The sequence below is a fragment of the Ambystoma mexicanum genome, chromosome 6p (genome assembly GCF_040938575.1).
Source record: "Ambystoma mexicanum isolate Mex_15411 chromosome 6p, UKY_AmexF1_1, whole genome shotgun sequence".
Taxonomy (NCBI): Eukaryota; Metazoa; Chordata; class Amphibia; order Caudata; family Ambystomatidae; genus Ambystoma; species Ambystoma mexicanum.
Window position 1 is genome coordinate 491,785,737 of NC_090935.1, and position 15,510 is coordinate 491,801,246.

Sequence of the window (15,510 nt, forward strand, 5' to 3'; positions counted from 1 at the left end):
TCATAAATCCATGCTCCTGCACCTAAAGAGGGTAACCTGCATTTGATGTTTTCCTTATCTGTGTGTTTCCAGGGCACGTACTGTGGTCTCGTCCCTCCTCTTTCTAATAGTGGCATTCCGGTGTTCGTCTATACTGTCTTACCTGAATGGGTCCTCTATCGTCTTCTATTTCTGCAGCTATGTACAGGTTCTATTGCATGTGCCTGCTGTGGAGTGTTGTGAGGCCCTACCAATCTCCCTCTGGAACAGGAATGTCCCCTTGATTGTGTGATCGTTGCCCCGTCCCTCCTGCGCCGGGGGAAGTCCCTGAGTCTGATGTTGTGGGGTGCCTGGGGGGGCACCCTCCTCCGCTGTATTTTGTGTATGTCTGTTGTGCTGTGTACTCCTCTGTTCAAGTGTCCTACACTCACAAGAGCTCCCTCCTTCAGTCCTTGTGAGGTAGAACGTGTTAGGTTCCTCCCTCTCTTCATCACTATGGTCCTCGCCGTCATCAGATTCATCATCCAGGTTGCTACAAAAACTAGTTGAGAAGCTCAATTTTCGTGGCACCAGTCTGGGGTTGTGTGGTACATTAATATCGATGTCTGTTAATTTAGATATGTCCTCCTCCTCCTGCACTTCCTGGTGTGCTGCGCCGTGTCTGCCTGGCCCTACATTATACTCACCTGTGCTTTCCCCTTCCTTTTGTTTGTCCTCTTCTTGCCTTTTCCTAGCTAGTTCTATTTTTACTCGATTACTTACCTTTTCCAATGCCGTGCTTCCTCTTCTTTTCATCTTTATTTCCTTGCCCACCGTTCCATCCTCAGTTGTTTCAGTCACTTCTCCTCATACTTATGACATTCCTGCAGTAATATTTTCTTCCACCACAGTGCCATCTCCATCTCTTCTTCTTCCTCTAACATCTTCTCTATTGCTTTGCTCTTCCTCTCCATTTCCTCCCGTTGTTTTTCCTCCTCCACCTCTGTTCTTACTGTATTCTTTTGTTCCTTTTCTATTAGTGCCAAACATTCCCTTCTACTTTGTTCCCGCGTCTCCAGTTCACTCGCCATCTCTCGCCTTTGCGCTTTATCTTGCCTGCTTAGTCTTGATTCTCCACCCTGGGGTTGCTCATCAGCCTCCTCCTCTGACCTATTTGCCTTCATGCGGCACAGCTCCAGATTCGCTATTGCCTTCGTTGCACCTTCTGCTTCCCCCGTTGTGGCCTCTTTTAGTTTTAGTAGTATCTATGCAGCCATCCACTCTTCTGGTACAATACCGGCAAACTGTTTTCATGCACCGGAGCCCGTCCTCGTCTGCTCTATCCCTCGGGGTTGTTCTGTTTGGGCATATGGGGGTGGTTTATAAGTGGGATTTGAGTAGCCCTCTGCTGCTTTTAGTTCTCTTAATGGGTATAAACCCTGTTCCTGCTCCGCATAGTCATATATTACACTCGGCGGTGGGGGCTGCGGAGCGAAAGAGTCTGATCCCTCCTTCTTCACCTCTCTTATACTCATCATCCAAGGCCTGTCCTCTTGGAACATACGCCACAGATCGAATATTTCCATGCATTTAGCTAACTTTTTTCCCTTTGTACGTACTCTGTAAATAGGTCAGAAGTGATTGCAGCACGTCTTTGGAGAAACTGCCGTTAGGACTTGCTAGTTTCCCTTCTGTGCTTTTAGACCATTGTCTGCTGTATTTTAAGGTTTTGTTTTTATACAGGGTTAGGGTTTTACAAAGTGCTGGATGGGAGTTATCGCCCCACTTTACATAATCCCCACGCCACCAACGTGATGAAACACAAATTGGCCATTTGAATATGCCCAAATTAACAACCTAACCTTGAACTAAAATCATGGGTTTTCCAAATACGAACAATGTTATCAATGTACTTGAAAGTTAGGAGACAAGTCTTTGGAAGAAGAAGCTGTACCAAAATATCTCATAAGCAATCACTAATAAGCGTTCAGCTACCGAAGAAAACACATGACTAAACTCCTTGTCTATGTTACTAATAGCTACATTAAAAAGATGTAACAGTAAGTATGGCCACTTTACCTTCTTACCTGTATGGTGAATATTGATGCAGAAAATAATGACTGTGGGCCTCATTACACGGAAGGCGGTAATGGTTAACGGCCACCGTTAATGGTAACGGTGACCGTTAACCATTACCGCCTGACTACGAGGTCCCTTAGCAGGTTGGTGCTTTAACGCCTGCTTTTTGCAGTCGTTAAAAACCAACCCGCTAAGGGACCTCGGAGCTAATTACGGCACCGCAAAATTGCGGTACCGTAATTAGCGCCTTCCCCATTCCCATAGAGCCCTGTGGGGCAGAAATGGGAATGGGGAAGGGCAATGGCGGAAGGGGGATTTACCGCCCCACCAACCTTGGAATGGGGCGATAAATCCCCTTTCCGCCAAGGCGGTGCCGGTATTTTACCGGCATGAGCCATGGCGCTAATAGCGCCATGGCTCACCGCCTTCCGTGTAATGAGGCCCTGTGTGTTTATATGGTATTGAATACTTACCAGAGAGCAAATGTGAAGGACTTGCAAAGTTGAAGGACCGTTTGGCTGTCTTTATTGAACCTAACCAAGTGTATCCTGTGTGTGCACCAAGAATTGAATTCAGCTTAATTTCAAATGTAGCAGTGGCTAAAATTCACAAAACATCGCTAAATGTAAACATTTGCAATGCAGGTCCTCATTCTTTGCTCTTTGATGTAAATAAGGCCTTTGGGGAAGAGTCATCTGGGGTCATTGAAAATGTTATAGCAAATTGTGAAGATATGCTGAGGGTTATTGAATGTGATCCATAAACCTATGGCAATACTAACGTTATGCATATGGTTAAACAAAAAACCTTGACCTATGACTTGGTCATAGTATTTTAGCTTCGAGTATGCTTACTATGAAGCAAAGTCACATTAAGACAATTTCAAGAGCTGGTACAATTCAGCTGTACATTCAGCAATTGCCTGAATCAGGGATCAGAGATTAATACTTAACATTCTGGTTTCATCTATTAGGTGCATTCGATAGGTTATGAGCCAGGCAGAGAATTGTATGTGTGTCATTGGATTCATTGGAGACTTTATATAATCTTTGCAGGGAATCCAGCTATGGCACTTTGTACATCATACTGATGCAATTAATGATTTAACTTTTGTTATTGATTCCTAGCAGGTATTCAAACATCAATAATTATTAGTGTGGTGAAAGTCTGTAAAAAGATCTTGCCGATCATCAATGGAATGAATGCGTCTTTGATCCCACTTGCTGTATGGAGGAAAATAAATCTTCATATTGACATGCATAGGCTAATCTTGAATCGTTGTGATGAACTCTGTACTTTATATATCTTATTAATTAGATATAAATTCAAGTTCTAAACTCTGGAAGCTAGAGAATTATTTTTTATATTTTGTAAAATATGTAAGTACTTTAAATGATTCGTATATTGTTATATGGTTAAAAAAACACATGTTAAATGTAACCTTTAACATACTTAAATTCGTCACAAATAAAACTACATAAAAAAAGAAAGGAAAAACTGAAATATTGGTTGAAATAAATAAAATAATATTTGGGAGAGGGGGAAAAAAGGGAACAAACTAAAACCAAGCAATGCACATTATTAAACTAATAATCACAGCTTTAAAATCAATTTCAGCACTACGGCCGCATTACAAGTATGCCGGTCTGGAAATAGCGGTGCTGGTATATCCGTACCGGCACCTTTTTCCAGACTGGCATCGCAGGTGACCCACTGCACCGGGCAACACCATTGCCGGTATCTGCGGAGACACGCGCCAACCGTGCCTGAGATACCGGCATGTCATAAGTAAGTGCACATTCCGAGGTGCACGGACACGCAATCACTGGCATGTACATGCCGGTAACAATGTGAAAATTATGACGGAAACACTGGCATCGTGGACCAGGCCTTAAGTGGATTCTGGTGTGTAGAAACATGCCACAGGTGCTCAAAATCAGCACAGGTGGACACAATAGGCTGTGCCACAGATCAAAAGGACCACTCTCACACCCCACACCCCTTCCAACACCACATTGCTAGCAGTAGCTGTAGCAGTACTGGTGCTGGAGGCCATGCCTGCAGAGCTATAAATTGAAGAGGCAGTGAGGCGGAGGATGCAGCGGAGGCGCTTGAGGAGAAGTAGCGCTATCATGGCCCAGCAAATCCCCAATTTCTAGCAGGTTGCAACCCGCAGGCATCCACACATCCCTCGCTTAAGGGTCACACCATTCAACCTCACCCATGCTCAGATCCACTCCCTGTACTGGGTAGACAGGGACACCATCACCACAATAGTGGACCTGATACATGATGACCTGGTGAGCACAGACACCCCCTGCCCTCTTGCTGAAGGTAGTGTCTGTGCTACACTTCCTTGCCACAGGCACATACCAGCACACAGGTGGGCAGCTGCATGGGATCTTGCAACCCTGTTTCTCCCGTGTGCTTTTCCATGTGCTTGATGCACTCCTCAGCCACGCATGAGACCACATCAGTTTACCCCGGACTACTGACAAGGTGAATATAACACAAATAGCCTTCCATGCCCTTGCAGGCATGCCTAATGTCATTGCTGTGGTGGGCTGCACATATGTGGAGCTGGTGGCCAGGCATGTCGTGGAGGCAGTGTACAGCGACAGGAAGCTGTTCCATTCACTGAACGTACAGATGGTGTGTGATGCCCGCCACCTCATCACACATTGCTGTGCAAGATTTCCTGGCTCAACACATAACTCCATGGTGCTGTGGAACTCCAAGCTGCCTTGGTACATGGCACGACACGCTGGACAGCGTACTGGCTGCTGGGTCAATCCAACTACTAGGCCACGTGCAGTGTTGAATTGGGGGGAGGGGCAGTAACCAGCGTAGCATACCTGGCTGCTGCGTGAGTCCAACTACTAGGCCATGTGCAGTGTTGAATTGGGGCGCGGGGGGCAGTAACCAGCATAGCATACCTGGCTGCTGGGTGAGTCCAACTACTAGGCCATGTGCAGTGTTGAATCATGGCCCAGTATGACACCCATGACCAGTGGATGTGCACACTGCATGCATTAATCCATCATTACTCTACTGCAATCTTCTGAATCAATTACCAAACCTCTGTGAAAGTGCAGAGAGGCCACACATGCGGTAAAAAGCGAAGGTAGATGAAGAATGATAGCAAGGTACAATCTTACTCACAATTGTCAAACAAGTAAACCGCAAACATTGAAATGGACATGACCCTACTCAGCTTTGTGAGTGCATTAAATGTGCAAGTGTGTAGGTGTAAGTCAAGGTGCAAAACAGTAGTACCATGCCAGAGTGCAAGGCCTTGACAGCCATGCCCCCGTGTATGATAAATATGAAGTGCATTCATAACAACTTCTATTCCCTACAGCGACATGCTACAAACTACATGTATCAGAATGCACCACACCATTGTGACAACAAGAAAAAACACAGTCAAGCACACCCACAACTCATGATGCACAGCCACAAACTGCTGAGGCTACCACCTCCAAAACATCTTTTTGCTGCACACACATGTGACAGGTACAGTTTGCCTATTAGTACCAGTTACATGTCTTCATTACGGACACTTCTAAATTCAATGTTTTTATACTGAAACTTGAAAAATGTAAAAACACTGAAAGATTCATCCTCTCTAATATATGTTCTTAAGAGGGGTTCCCCCCAGCCACCGGTTCCCAGCCCTAAATACCCTCCCCCACAGTTTTCTAGATATTAACCCTCACCACACACACATATATTTTCAATATCTGTTCATGTCAAATGAGTAACGACATCTAAGCATGTATGCATAGAGGATTTGTCATGTAGACTGCATACCGTTAGTACCAAAAAATCACACTTGCGTGACATTTAAATGCTAAGAGTACCGTGGTACAAGCTGAATTTCGTTTGTGACACATAACTGTCATACATCCGTGTCATGTGTGTCAGTTGTACGAGAGGTGATGAAGCTCATGATGTGTATGATTGGTCCATGTGAATGCAACTGCACGACACACACCCCATATGCATACTGACAAGGTGCACTTGTGGTACACGAAAATGAACATATGCTAGCTAAACACAATTTTGATTGTACATGTTATTCTTCTCAATTGAACACCATACAACCTGTCCCAACATGCCATGACCAGGAAATTGACATGTAAACTTTCTGTTGCTCCCGTGCAGGTGACACTGGATATCCCCTGATGCCATGTTTAATGAACCTGTCAAGCAACCCCAGAACATCCACGAACAGGCATACAACTGTGTCCATGTATGTACTCGCTGCACCATTGAGCAGACTTTTGGCCTGTTGAAGACCAGGTTCCGCCGCCTCAGCAGATCGGGGAGAGCGCTGATGTACAACCTTGAAAAGGTTGGAAAGATTGTGCTTGCATGTGCCATGTTGCGCAACATGTCCATCAGGCGCATCATCCCCCTGCCCCCCGACATGGACATGCTGCCACCAGAGTTTGAGGAGGACACTGATGATGAGGCTATTGTACAGCACCGAGATGGCAGGGATGGACGTGCCACATGTGGTGACCTTATAGATCACTACATTTGTGTACTTGGTACACACACAGCACAGGACATTGAGCACACTGGGCACTGGGCACTGTACACGAATAAATTCACTCACACTGAGAGATCAATGTCCAGTCATGTTTTCTTTTTCAACACTGAATATATTGTTAAAAGAAATATTTACAATGGTTAACGGCCTTAACTCCCTATACTATCCCACCCAAATATCCCTCTCCACACCCCCTCCCCAACTATCCCTCCCCACAACCCCTCCCCAACTAATACCTCACCACAACCGCTCCCCAAGTATCCCTTCCCAGACCCCCTCCCCAACTATCCCTCCCCAAACACACCCAATCTGTGTCCTATTTTCGTCCCCTTTTAGGCTGAGGGGTGCACCCTTCTGCTGGGCGAGTCAGCCACTCAGGTTGACGCCTTGGGCTGCTTGCAAGGGAACTCTGTATAGCTGAACTTGTGTAAGGAGCCAGTGATATGGGCATGTGCCTTTGGTCCATGAGTGCCTGCATCAATATGGATATTGACTGCACCAGGGATCACATGACTCTATTGCCCTCCCTCCCTCACACACCATGCCATATGATAAATGTCTCCTGTGGCTCTGCCCTGTGCCGTGTGGACCCCCGGGAGGTGGCCTGAAGTGCCTCCCGCATGAGTTGGGCCTCATGCATGTGTTGTTGCACCATTGAGGCCAGGGATTACTGTCGTGCCTCCATCCTGGACAGGCGCCCCTCAATATCCCTGATATTGCGCAGGGGTGGTGGTTGTGTGGGTTGGGGGCTCATTGGGCCCACAGGACTGAAGCCCTCTGCCTTTGCATAGCTGTGGTCACTATAAACACTTTCAACTCTACCGTCGTCCCCAAAGTTGTCAGGTGGACCCCCTTGCGGAAGGGGTGCTGGTGCTTCCTGTTCAGTTGTTGGCTGGGGGGCATGTGCAACCTGGTGGGATGGTGGCTGGGGGGCAGGTGCCACATGGTCAGGTGGTGGCTGGGGCGCAGGATGTGTTACACATGTGACTGCTGCCTATGGCAGTTGCTGCGATGGTGATGATTTAGCGGGATGGGCCATGGTGGATGGGACGAGTGGTCCACATGTATCATTGATCTGTACATCTTGTCATTTGCTAGTGGGGGAGGTGCTTGACACTGACATGACTTTGGGCATGTGGTAGCACGGTGGTGAAAATAGCTGTTGTGCTGTGTCATGGGGGTGTGTGTCAGAGTGCCTGCAGGTGCATCTTGTGAGAGCCATACAGGGGGCATGTGTGATACGTGAGTGGTGTATGGATGTGGGTTGCAAGCTAGTTCTATCTGGATGTCTGAAACCCGGTTGAAGGGGAGTGGGCTACCAGCAGGGCTGTACTGGCATTGTGTACGACATACTTGACATGTTGGCCTACTCAATTGCATACAGGGTACAAGGTGTGTGATCTGACATTGGATTTACAGGTACCCACCAGCCTCATTAGATGTTACACCTCCAGCCACCACAGCTCCTACTCCCTGAATGGCCTCCAGGTGCATGACCCTGCTGCATGTTTCCTCCCAGGGCTGGAGTTGGATAGGAGATGCAGGTCCGCTTCCTGTGGCCGTGCCCTGGGTGCGCTGTGCAGACAGTAGGTTCCGCACCCTGAGATGTAGGTCATCACACAGCTTGAGACAGTCCCGGGCTGTTCTGGGGCTTGTCCCGACCACCAAGACCTTCCGGGCCACCTCCAACCAGATGGCCTCTTTGTGCAATTATGGTTGCCGCCATAGATCACTGCTGAACACCTCATCAGCGTTTTTCACTAGCGTGCCCGCCAGCATATTTAGTTCAGCCTCGCTGGACCACGGCTTGCACCTCTGTGCTGCTGGTTGCCTTGAGGAAATGTCTGTGGTTCTTTGTCAGTGCTTTGGATGTGGCTCTTACTGCAGTGCACTGAGGATTGCAATGGATTGTGTTTTGTTAATGGCTGCCCGTAAATTTCCTGTTCCGCCGATCAGGCTATTTTCAGTCATGGTAATACGGTCACGGTAATACGGTCACTGTAATATCGGTACCAGTAACAATGGTGCCAGTAGGTCTGGGATGTGGAGCTGGAATCAGAGTCACCGGCAGCGAGGGTGCAGGCCTGTTTTTTTTGGGGGGAGGTTGGTGGTATTACCGGCCTGCTGGAATGCGCTTGCACGATGACACGGAATCACCCGTAGATTCCGGCAGCTGTGCCACACGGACACGTAGCACCGGCATTCCGTTATTTACGATTTCATTCCGGGTAACCTGTAATTAAGCCCTACGTCTCTAAAAATAAACATGTAATTCTTTACAAATGTTCCCTTCCTTTCCAAGTGCATGCAGAACCGATATAAATGGGTGTGAGGGGAGTACTATACAAACTTGAAGCAGGTGTTGTATCATTCTGTAAATCCATTTGCAATGATGAAAAACCACCACTGCCAATACTGTAGATGTTGTCCCTTCCACTAGACAGCACGGTCAGACCACTTTTTCATCACCCAAAGAGAATAGTGCCGCAAATGTTTGCAATTAGTTCCACCTTTGCCCCTGTACTGCAGGGCAGTTAACCAACAGATGTTACAAGGATTTGCATTCGTCATTTGCATTACAAAATCCGCAATATGCCAACTCTGGTTGCAACATACTATATCTAACCACTATCTCTTTAGTAAGAACCAAATTCCATCTAAACCAAAGGAATATACTCCTCGCTGGATAGATTGCAAGGTATGTAGCTAGTGGACCCAAACTTTTGTGTTCATTGGGCAAATGATTGAGGGCTGCATACGTATGCATTCCTTCTACGCTGTCAATCCAGTCCGATTATAGACTAAACGTTTGACTCGACCCGTATTTTCAACTAGCTCATTTGCAGAGGAGGCCATTTCATAAAGGAAATCACAGCAAAATATGTAATACTCCTGGACCAACCCACAGCCGCACTCTGCCAGCATCGCCTTTAGGTCACCAAACAGCGAGCCTTCAGTAGGACTCAAGATCTTCCTGGAGAGCAATTTATATAATATGTATTTTATTGTTTTTATCCTTTTGTTTTAATTGGGAAAGGTGTATTTGAAACCATTGCACAATTGCTTTGATAGACAAGTTTAACATTCTTATTATTGCTACCATGTACACTGTAAGTGATTATTAGAAATGGACATTGTACAATTTTGAAAAGCACCACTTTCCAGTGTTAGCACAATGACATTATTTTAATAGCTTCTTTGCAGAGAATAGATAGCATTTCTGTCTCTCAGAATGTCCTTCATTTTTTTGGAGATCACACTCAAATTAAAACCAATAATGTGTTTCTTTTTTTTTTTTAGCACAAAGGCAATCTTTAATTGTGTGTGCAGGCCACTGATTGCACAAAGACGAATAATTTATATTATTAGAAATAACAATCTCACTTGTAGACATTGCAGCCTGGTCCCTTACAATGTCTATCGGCTCCCTCTACTGAGTCTATCTGCATACGGACAATGTGCCCTCAGTGTGATTGTGACATTGTTGCAGGGCACACACGATTACAATGCATGTCTCCAGATACTAGGCCGGTCGCCACCTCGGGGGGAATGTGTCTCATGACACTGTTCTCATACTGCTTTCAAACATAAAATACAAAGCACCCTCTCTATTTTTTTATCTGGTCACACTGGGAGACACTAGCAAAGAGAGAGAGAGAGAGAGAGAGAGAGGCGCTAGTCATCAATACTGGGATGAGAGAGAGAGAGGCGCTAGTCATCAATACTGGGATTACTATTGCAAGTTTCGCATATGGTGGCTTATCATTGTTCTTGACTAATTGTGAAAGGGCTGGCTAGCTTGTTATATGAGTTATCAATTGCCTACTGAATAGGAGCATGTATACTCTGAAATGCAGAGCACCTATGGACTATGAATACACAGCTTGGACAGGAGAGTCGACAATGGTCACGTGGCCCCTGTGCCAATCTGTGGTACTCACCTGCGTATGCTCTCAAATGGGCCTGCTGTATTGCTGTAATCCAGACGAATTATGTTAAAGAATTGCCATAGGCTGTGCATCACAATATTTGAATCTGTCGAGTTCTTTTCTGATGCTGACTTTATAACAATAAAGGTGTCAAAATCCCTTCCCCACCTTCACTTGCGTCCTCCCTGAACCTGTGTGCGTCTAAGAAAAGCTTAGTGTTCCACCAAGTGTGATATAAGAGGAGACAGGGCACCCTCAGGGCTGCCTGATCTAGAAATTCAATAACCCTGAGATGACATGGGGAGGAAGGGGAAGGGGCTTTCTGGCTGTCAGTCTGTGGTGTCCCCTTTCAGTGTCCCACTCCACTGACGGGGTTGTGTATCAGCCATTATACTTTGCTGTCACACTTGTAACAGGATTCTTCCGACCGCAATCATGAGAACTTCACTACCTACAAAGATTACGAGCAAAACCCACGCAGGCACATGAGGGGCGGTGGGAGCAGGGGGTGAGGGGGGGGGGAGTTGCCACTGATGATAGTTTCTGACCAATCTGGTCACAGCATCAATCTAACCTGATGTTTATGGATACCTAATTCAAATGTAGCTTCAGAGCCAATTTTACTTAATAAACCAAATGTGATGACGGCTCAAGCTCCACCCCAGCTCAGTTTCCGCACATTCTGTGTAACAGAAATACACGCTGTTTATTTTCGATAGATGTTGAAGCACTTCTTTTACTGTGTGGCCCTATGCCCGACAGTTTAGTTTTGAACCCAAAAGCTCAACATTTCTATTTATAACACCTGCATATTATTGGCGTCATTCTAATAACCTGTGTCATCACAGCCTCAACACATGTGAATCATAACAAGAAGGTCAATGGCTACCTTTGCTGTGGTTAGTGGCCAACCTCTAACCAAAGTTGGTATGAGTGAGAGCCGGGCAAGTGACGTGACTTTTTTATTTTATTGTGGTTTGATCAAAAAAAATGTTGTTTTTCACATTACAAAATCAAATAGTTTATAACCTGTACAGCATAAAAGGAAAATGATACGACTTTCCTCAAGTCACGTGCTGTCTGAGATCAGTGATGCGATTCGGCGCTGAAAGTCCTTTTCTCACAACATAAGCATCCGTATTGTCCAAGCGAAGAGGCTCTCTCTGCAGAAGCATATCCTACAAATGTGCTCCAGCCTAAGTGGCTTTACTGTTACTTAATAACGTTATGTAGCGATAAGGAAAGACGGAATATCAGAATGCCCCTGCAGCTAAAATTAGCGTTTGAAGGCATAACGCACGATTTTACACTGAAATCTTTCATTACTGCTTAGCCAAAAGACACTTTGATTTGTTCATGCCTGTACCACGTGCATCGGACACAGAAAGCTCTTTCAGTGTCATGTATAGTTTTTAATAATAATCTTAAAGCAATACCGAGGTCCTACATATACGGCACGTTGTTCTAGCCTTGAGTGCTCTAATTTCTTATCATGAAAAAGGCATGTCCAACTATCAGCTTCATTCTTATGAGTAATTGCAAGCAATAGCTTGACGGGTTTGTCTTTCTGCAATTCTGATCCCTAGCTGTAGTTCATGGAGACAAATGAGGGATGCACTGACTGCATGCAGAGAAAGTCACTGGAGCGCAATTCCAAAGTGATCTCTGGGCTTTTCCTCGCATGCACGCGGTGAAGAATGTGTGGTCTCCACCGTGCAAATGGCAGTGGTGCCTGGTACAAATCCTAGTAACATTACATGCATGACTGTGTACAGTGGGGACCCGCAATGTTTGCCACGGTGGCTGTCATTGCCCATTCATTTAGACGGATTGTGCCAGGTTTCTGCTAGCTCAGGTCAGAAAAGAGGAGGGGCATCAGAAGGAGTGAGGTCATTTGAGAGAGCGTTAGAAAAGGAAAGGTGAGAGAAAGAATTTCAGAGGCGGTCGGAGGCTATAGTAGAAGAGCCTAGTCTCGAGGAGGTTGGTAGAAACATCTGGAGGAAGGAGCAGAGGAACACAGAGAGGTGGTTGAGGGAGACGACAGGAGGGAGGAGGAAGGGAATATTAAGGATAAGGCTGGAGGTGGAGAAAAGGAGGAGAGGAGAGGAGAGAGTGAGATAACGGAGAAGAGGGAAACAAAGTTACAGAGAAGGGGCAGGCACGTTTGAAGCCTGACAAATAGGTAGGATGGAATGAGGTACAAGTATAAGGCAAAGCATTGAGGAGGTGCAGGAGGAGCTGTAAGAGGAGGACATAGGCGAGGAGGAGTGAAGTGGGATAGGTCACCTTAGGTGTGAGACTGTTTCAACCTGTTGAGGAATTAGTGGAGAATACAGTGGTAAGGCCTAGAGCCAGGACAACAAGGCAGGAAAAAGGAGAAGGAAGCATAACCCAATATGTAGACAAGAGGAGGTGGCCAGCTTCCTGGTGTAAGCTCTGGAGCTTAGCTTTATGTAACTCAACCCTACCTTTTGCCACTGCCTAGGAATAATGTGCAATAGCACACTGGGCCTTTATACCCAAGAAAAGGGGCCTGCTCTCTCAGGAGTCCAATATGAGCAGAGGATCTGCACCAGTGGACCCACAAGTAAATAGATGCACATGGGGATGCTTAAACCCCAAACACTGTGAGTGACAGCGAATTGAAGACTTTTCCCTGGAAGGGATCTCCCAATTGAGGAATGCGAAGACTTCAGTCACGCCCTCAGAGAGTTCTGTTATTTGAGTAGTCCATAGAATGTTAACACTTTACTGTTGAGTTATGTTACTTCTGCGTCTGTCTTGTATTGATCCTGCTCTGCTTCATGGCAGAGGTCCTCTGGTATGGAAAAGGGAGAACCTATCTGGGAGATCCATGTTCAGACAAATGCCTTACTCTTCTTTAGAGAGGCAGCTCCCCTTACTTTTGAAATATCTTAAGTGTAGATGAGGGGCACACATTGTTTGCTGGTTGCAGGAAGATATTATGCTAAACTACATTTAGTTTCAGGTCATTTACTCTGAGCAGACATTGTGAGGATTACTGCCATTCAAAGTTTTCGCATTTGTGTTCTGTTAGCCTCAGCTTCAGTCCTAAACTCATGACTCTATTTATTTGCTTGTTTGAATGAATTCAAACTCTTTCTCTAATGTATACGGTTAAAATATTCTCAGACTCTGGTTTCTTACTCTTGACAGTGTGAAATATTTTGTGTGGCTACAGAACCAACAGAAAACATATTTTATGCTCTTCCAAGTCTGAAGGTTTTCTGTGGTTTGACATATTCTCCTTTGGATCTCAAAGTCCAGAGAATGTCCTTTCTTAGCAGCACCCCAACCAATGACCCCCCACTCAACAACGAACACTGTAGATTGCAGTGCAGATTTCGTTAGTGAGTTTAAATATACTTGATATACAAAGTTCTCACCAACGTATTGTGCAATTTCAAGAGGGATTTGAGATAACCAAAATAGTATGGTTACATATGGATCCAGGATTTACGATGGATCTGTAGTATCTAATTGTCTACCAATTCTGTATTTCATTACCATGCCATTGGGATCCGAATGATTGGAACATTGTATTACAAAGTGATCGAATGTTATGCAAGCAGAGTCTAGAATATAGAACTATTTGGTGATTAGGAATGATGCAGGGTAATTCAGTTGCTGTTGTAATATTAATGTGGCTGGTGGGTTTAACTCTCACATAGAATAAACATAAATTGTAACTTCAATTTGTGTGACAGAATTCTTCAGTGGCGACGAGAATGGGATCAGGAGAACAGTAGAGCCCACCGAGTAGATGTTCACCATGACATGAATTCCATCCACAGTGTGAAACCTATAAGGACCTGTCACAGGGAAATAATTGCGGCCTGTAACAGATGCGTGAGGAGATGGAGTAAAAGAATCATCGCTACGAATAAGCTGTCCAGGCTAAACCAAGTGAGCAGCAAGCACAGTATCGTTAACAGAAGTAAGTGCAGCGCGCATACACAAAGGCTCAATTTCTTAGTCTGTACAAAATTGAACGACAGAGCCAACAGCCAAAGAAAGCTAGAGCGCATATGTCATTGCAAGCAAAGAACGGGCAGTGCGCATGCGCATATAAAACTAAGCAACTACTTGATAGCATCACTGCGCGTAAGTAATTGCGAGCCAGGGAAACGGCCGCGATGCGTACATAAAACTAAGGAGTCACAGTGACTATTTATTGAAATAAAGGAGTCACATTGACTGCATAATTGAGAGCTGCGTAACTGCTGAGATCATTTTAACGCATGGTTTCGTTCTGCCTTTAGTCAGGCCGAACGATTGCAAAACCGAATCGTGATAGTGATGCAACGCAACCAATATTAGAGGAAATAATCTGAAGAAGTACATAAACGTGCTGCCATTTTAATTTGGCCATTGCCCCCATGTTCATTACCATAGCAACAGCGCTTGTTTAAGTTACACCAAGCACATAATGCAACATCTTTGTTGCAGTATTTCTTTACAAAATATATGGGCATAATTGATGTTGTGGCAGATCAAATGTGGAAGTGAAATTCATGTTATTAAAAGCAACGCTAGTAAATGTAACAACCAGCCAGTAATTCTATGTAGTTTGCAAAGCATACAATAAAAGGTTTCCACGCACAGCAAATTGAGTTCAAGATAATCATAAACAATACCAGCAGCACATTTCTTTAGGAAAATTATATGAATACAGCAAACACACAAGCATTTTAACCTAAAGACTGTCAGTTAACTGCAAATTCAGCATACGGTGCTTGCGTATTCGAAAGCACAAATAGTTCATTTTTGTGATTACATAAAGCACCTTAAAGGAATGGTTCGGTCCAAATTTGTTATTGCCCCTACGGGTCGTCCATGTGTTTTTAAGCCTAAATTGCTCGATTTTAGAAAAATTTCCTTTGGACCTTACCCGAGTATTCGTTCATTAAAGGCACACGAAAAACAGGCATCAGGGATCTGCTATTTTGTGATAATCCTATCATT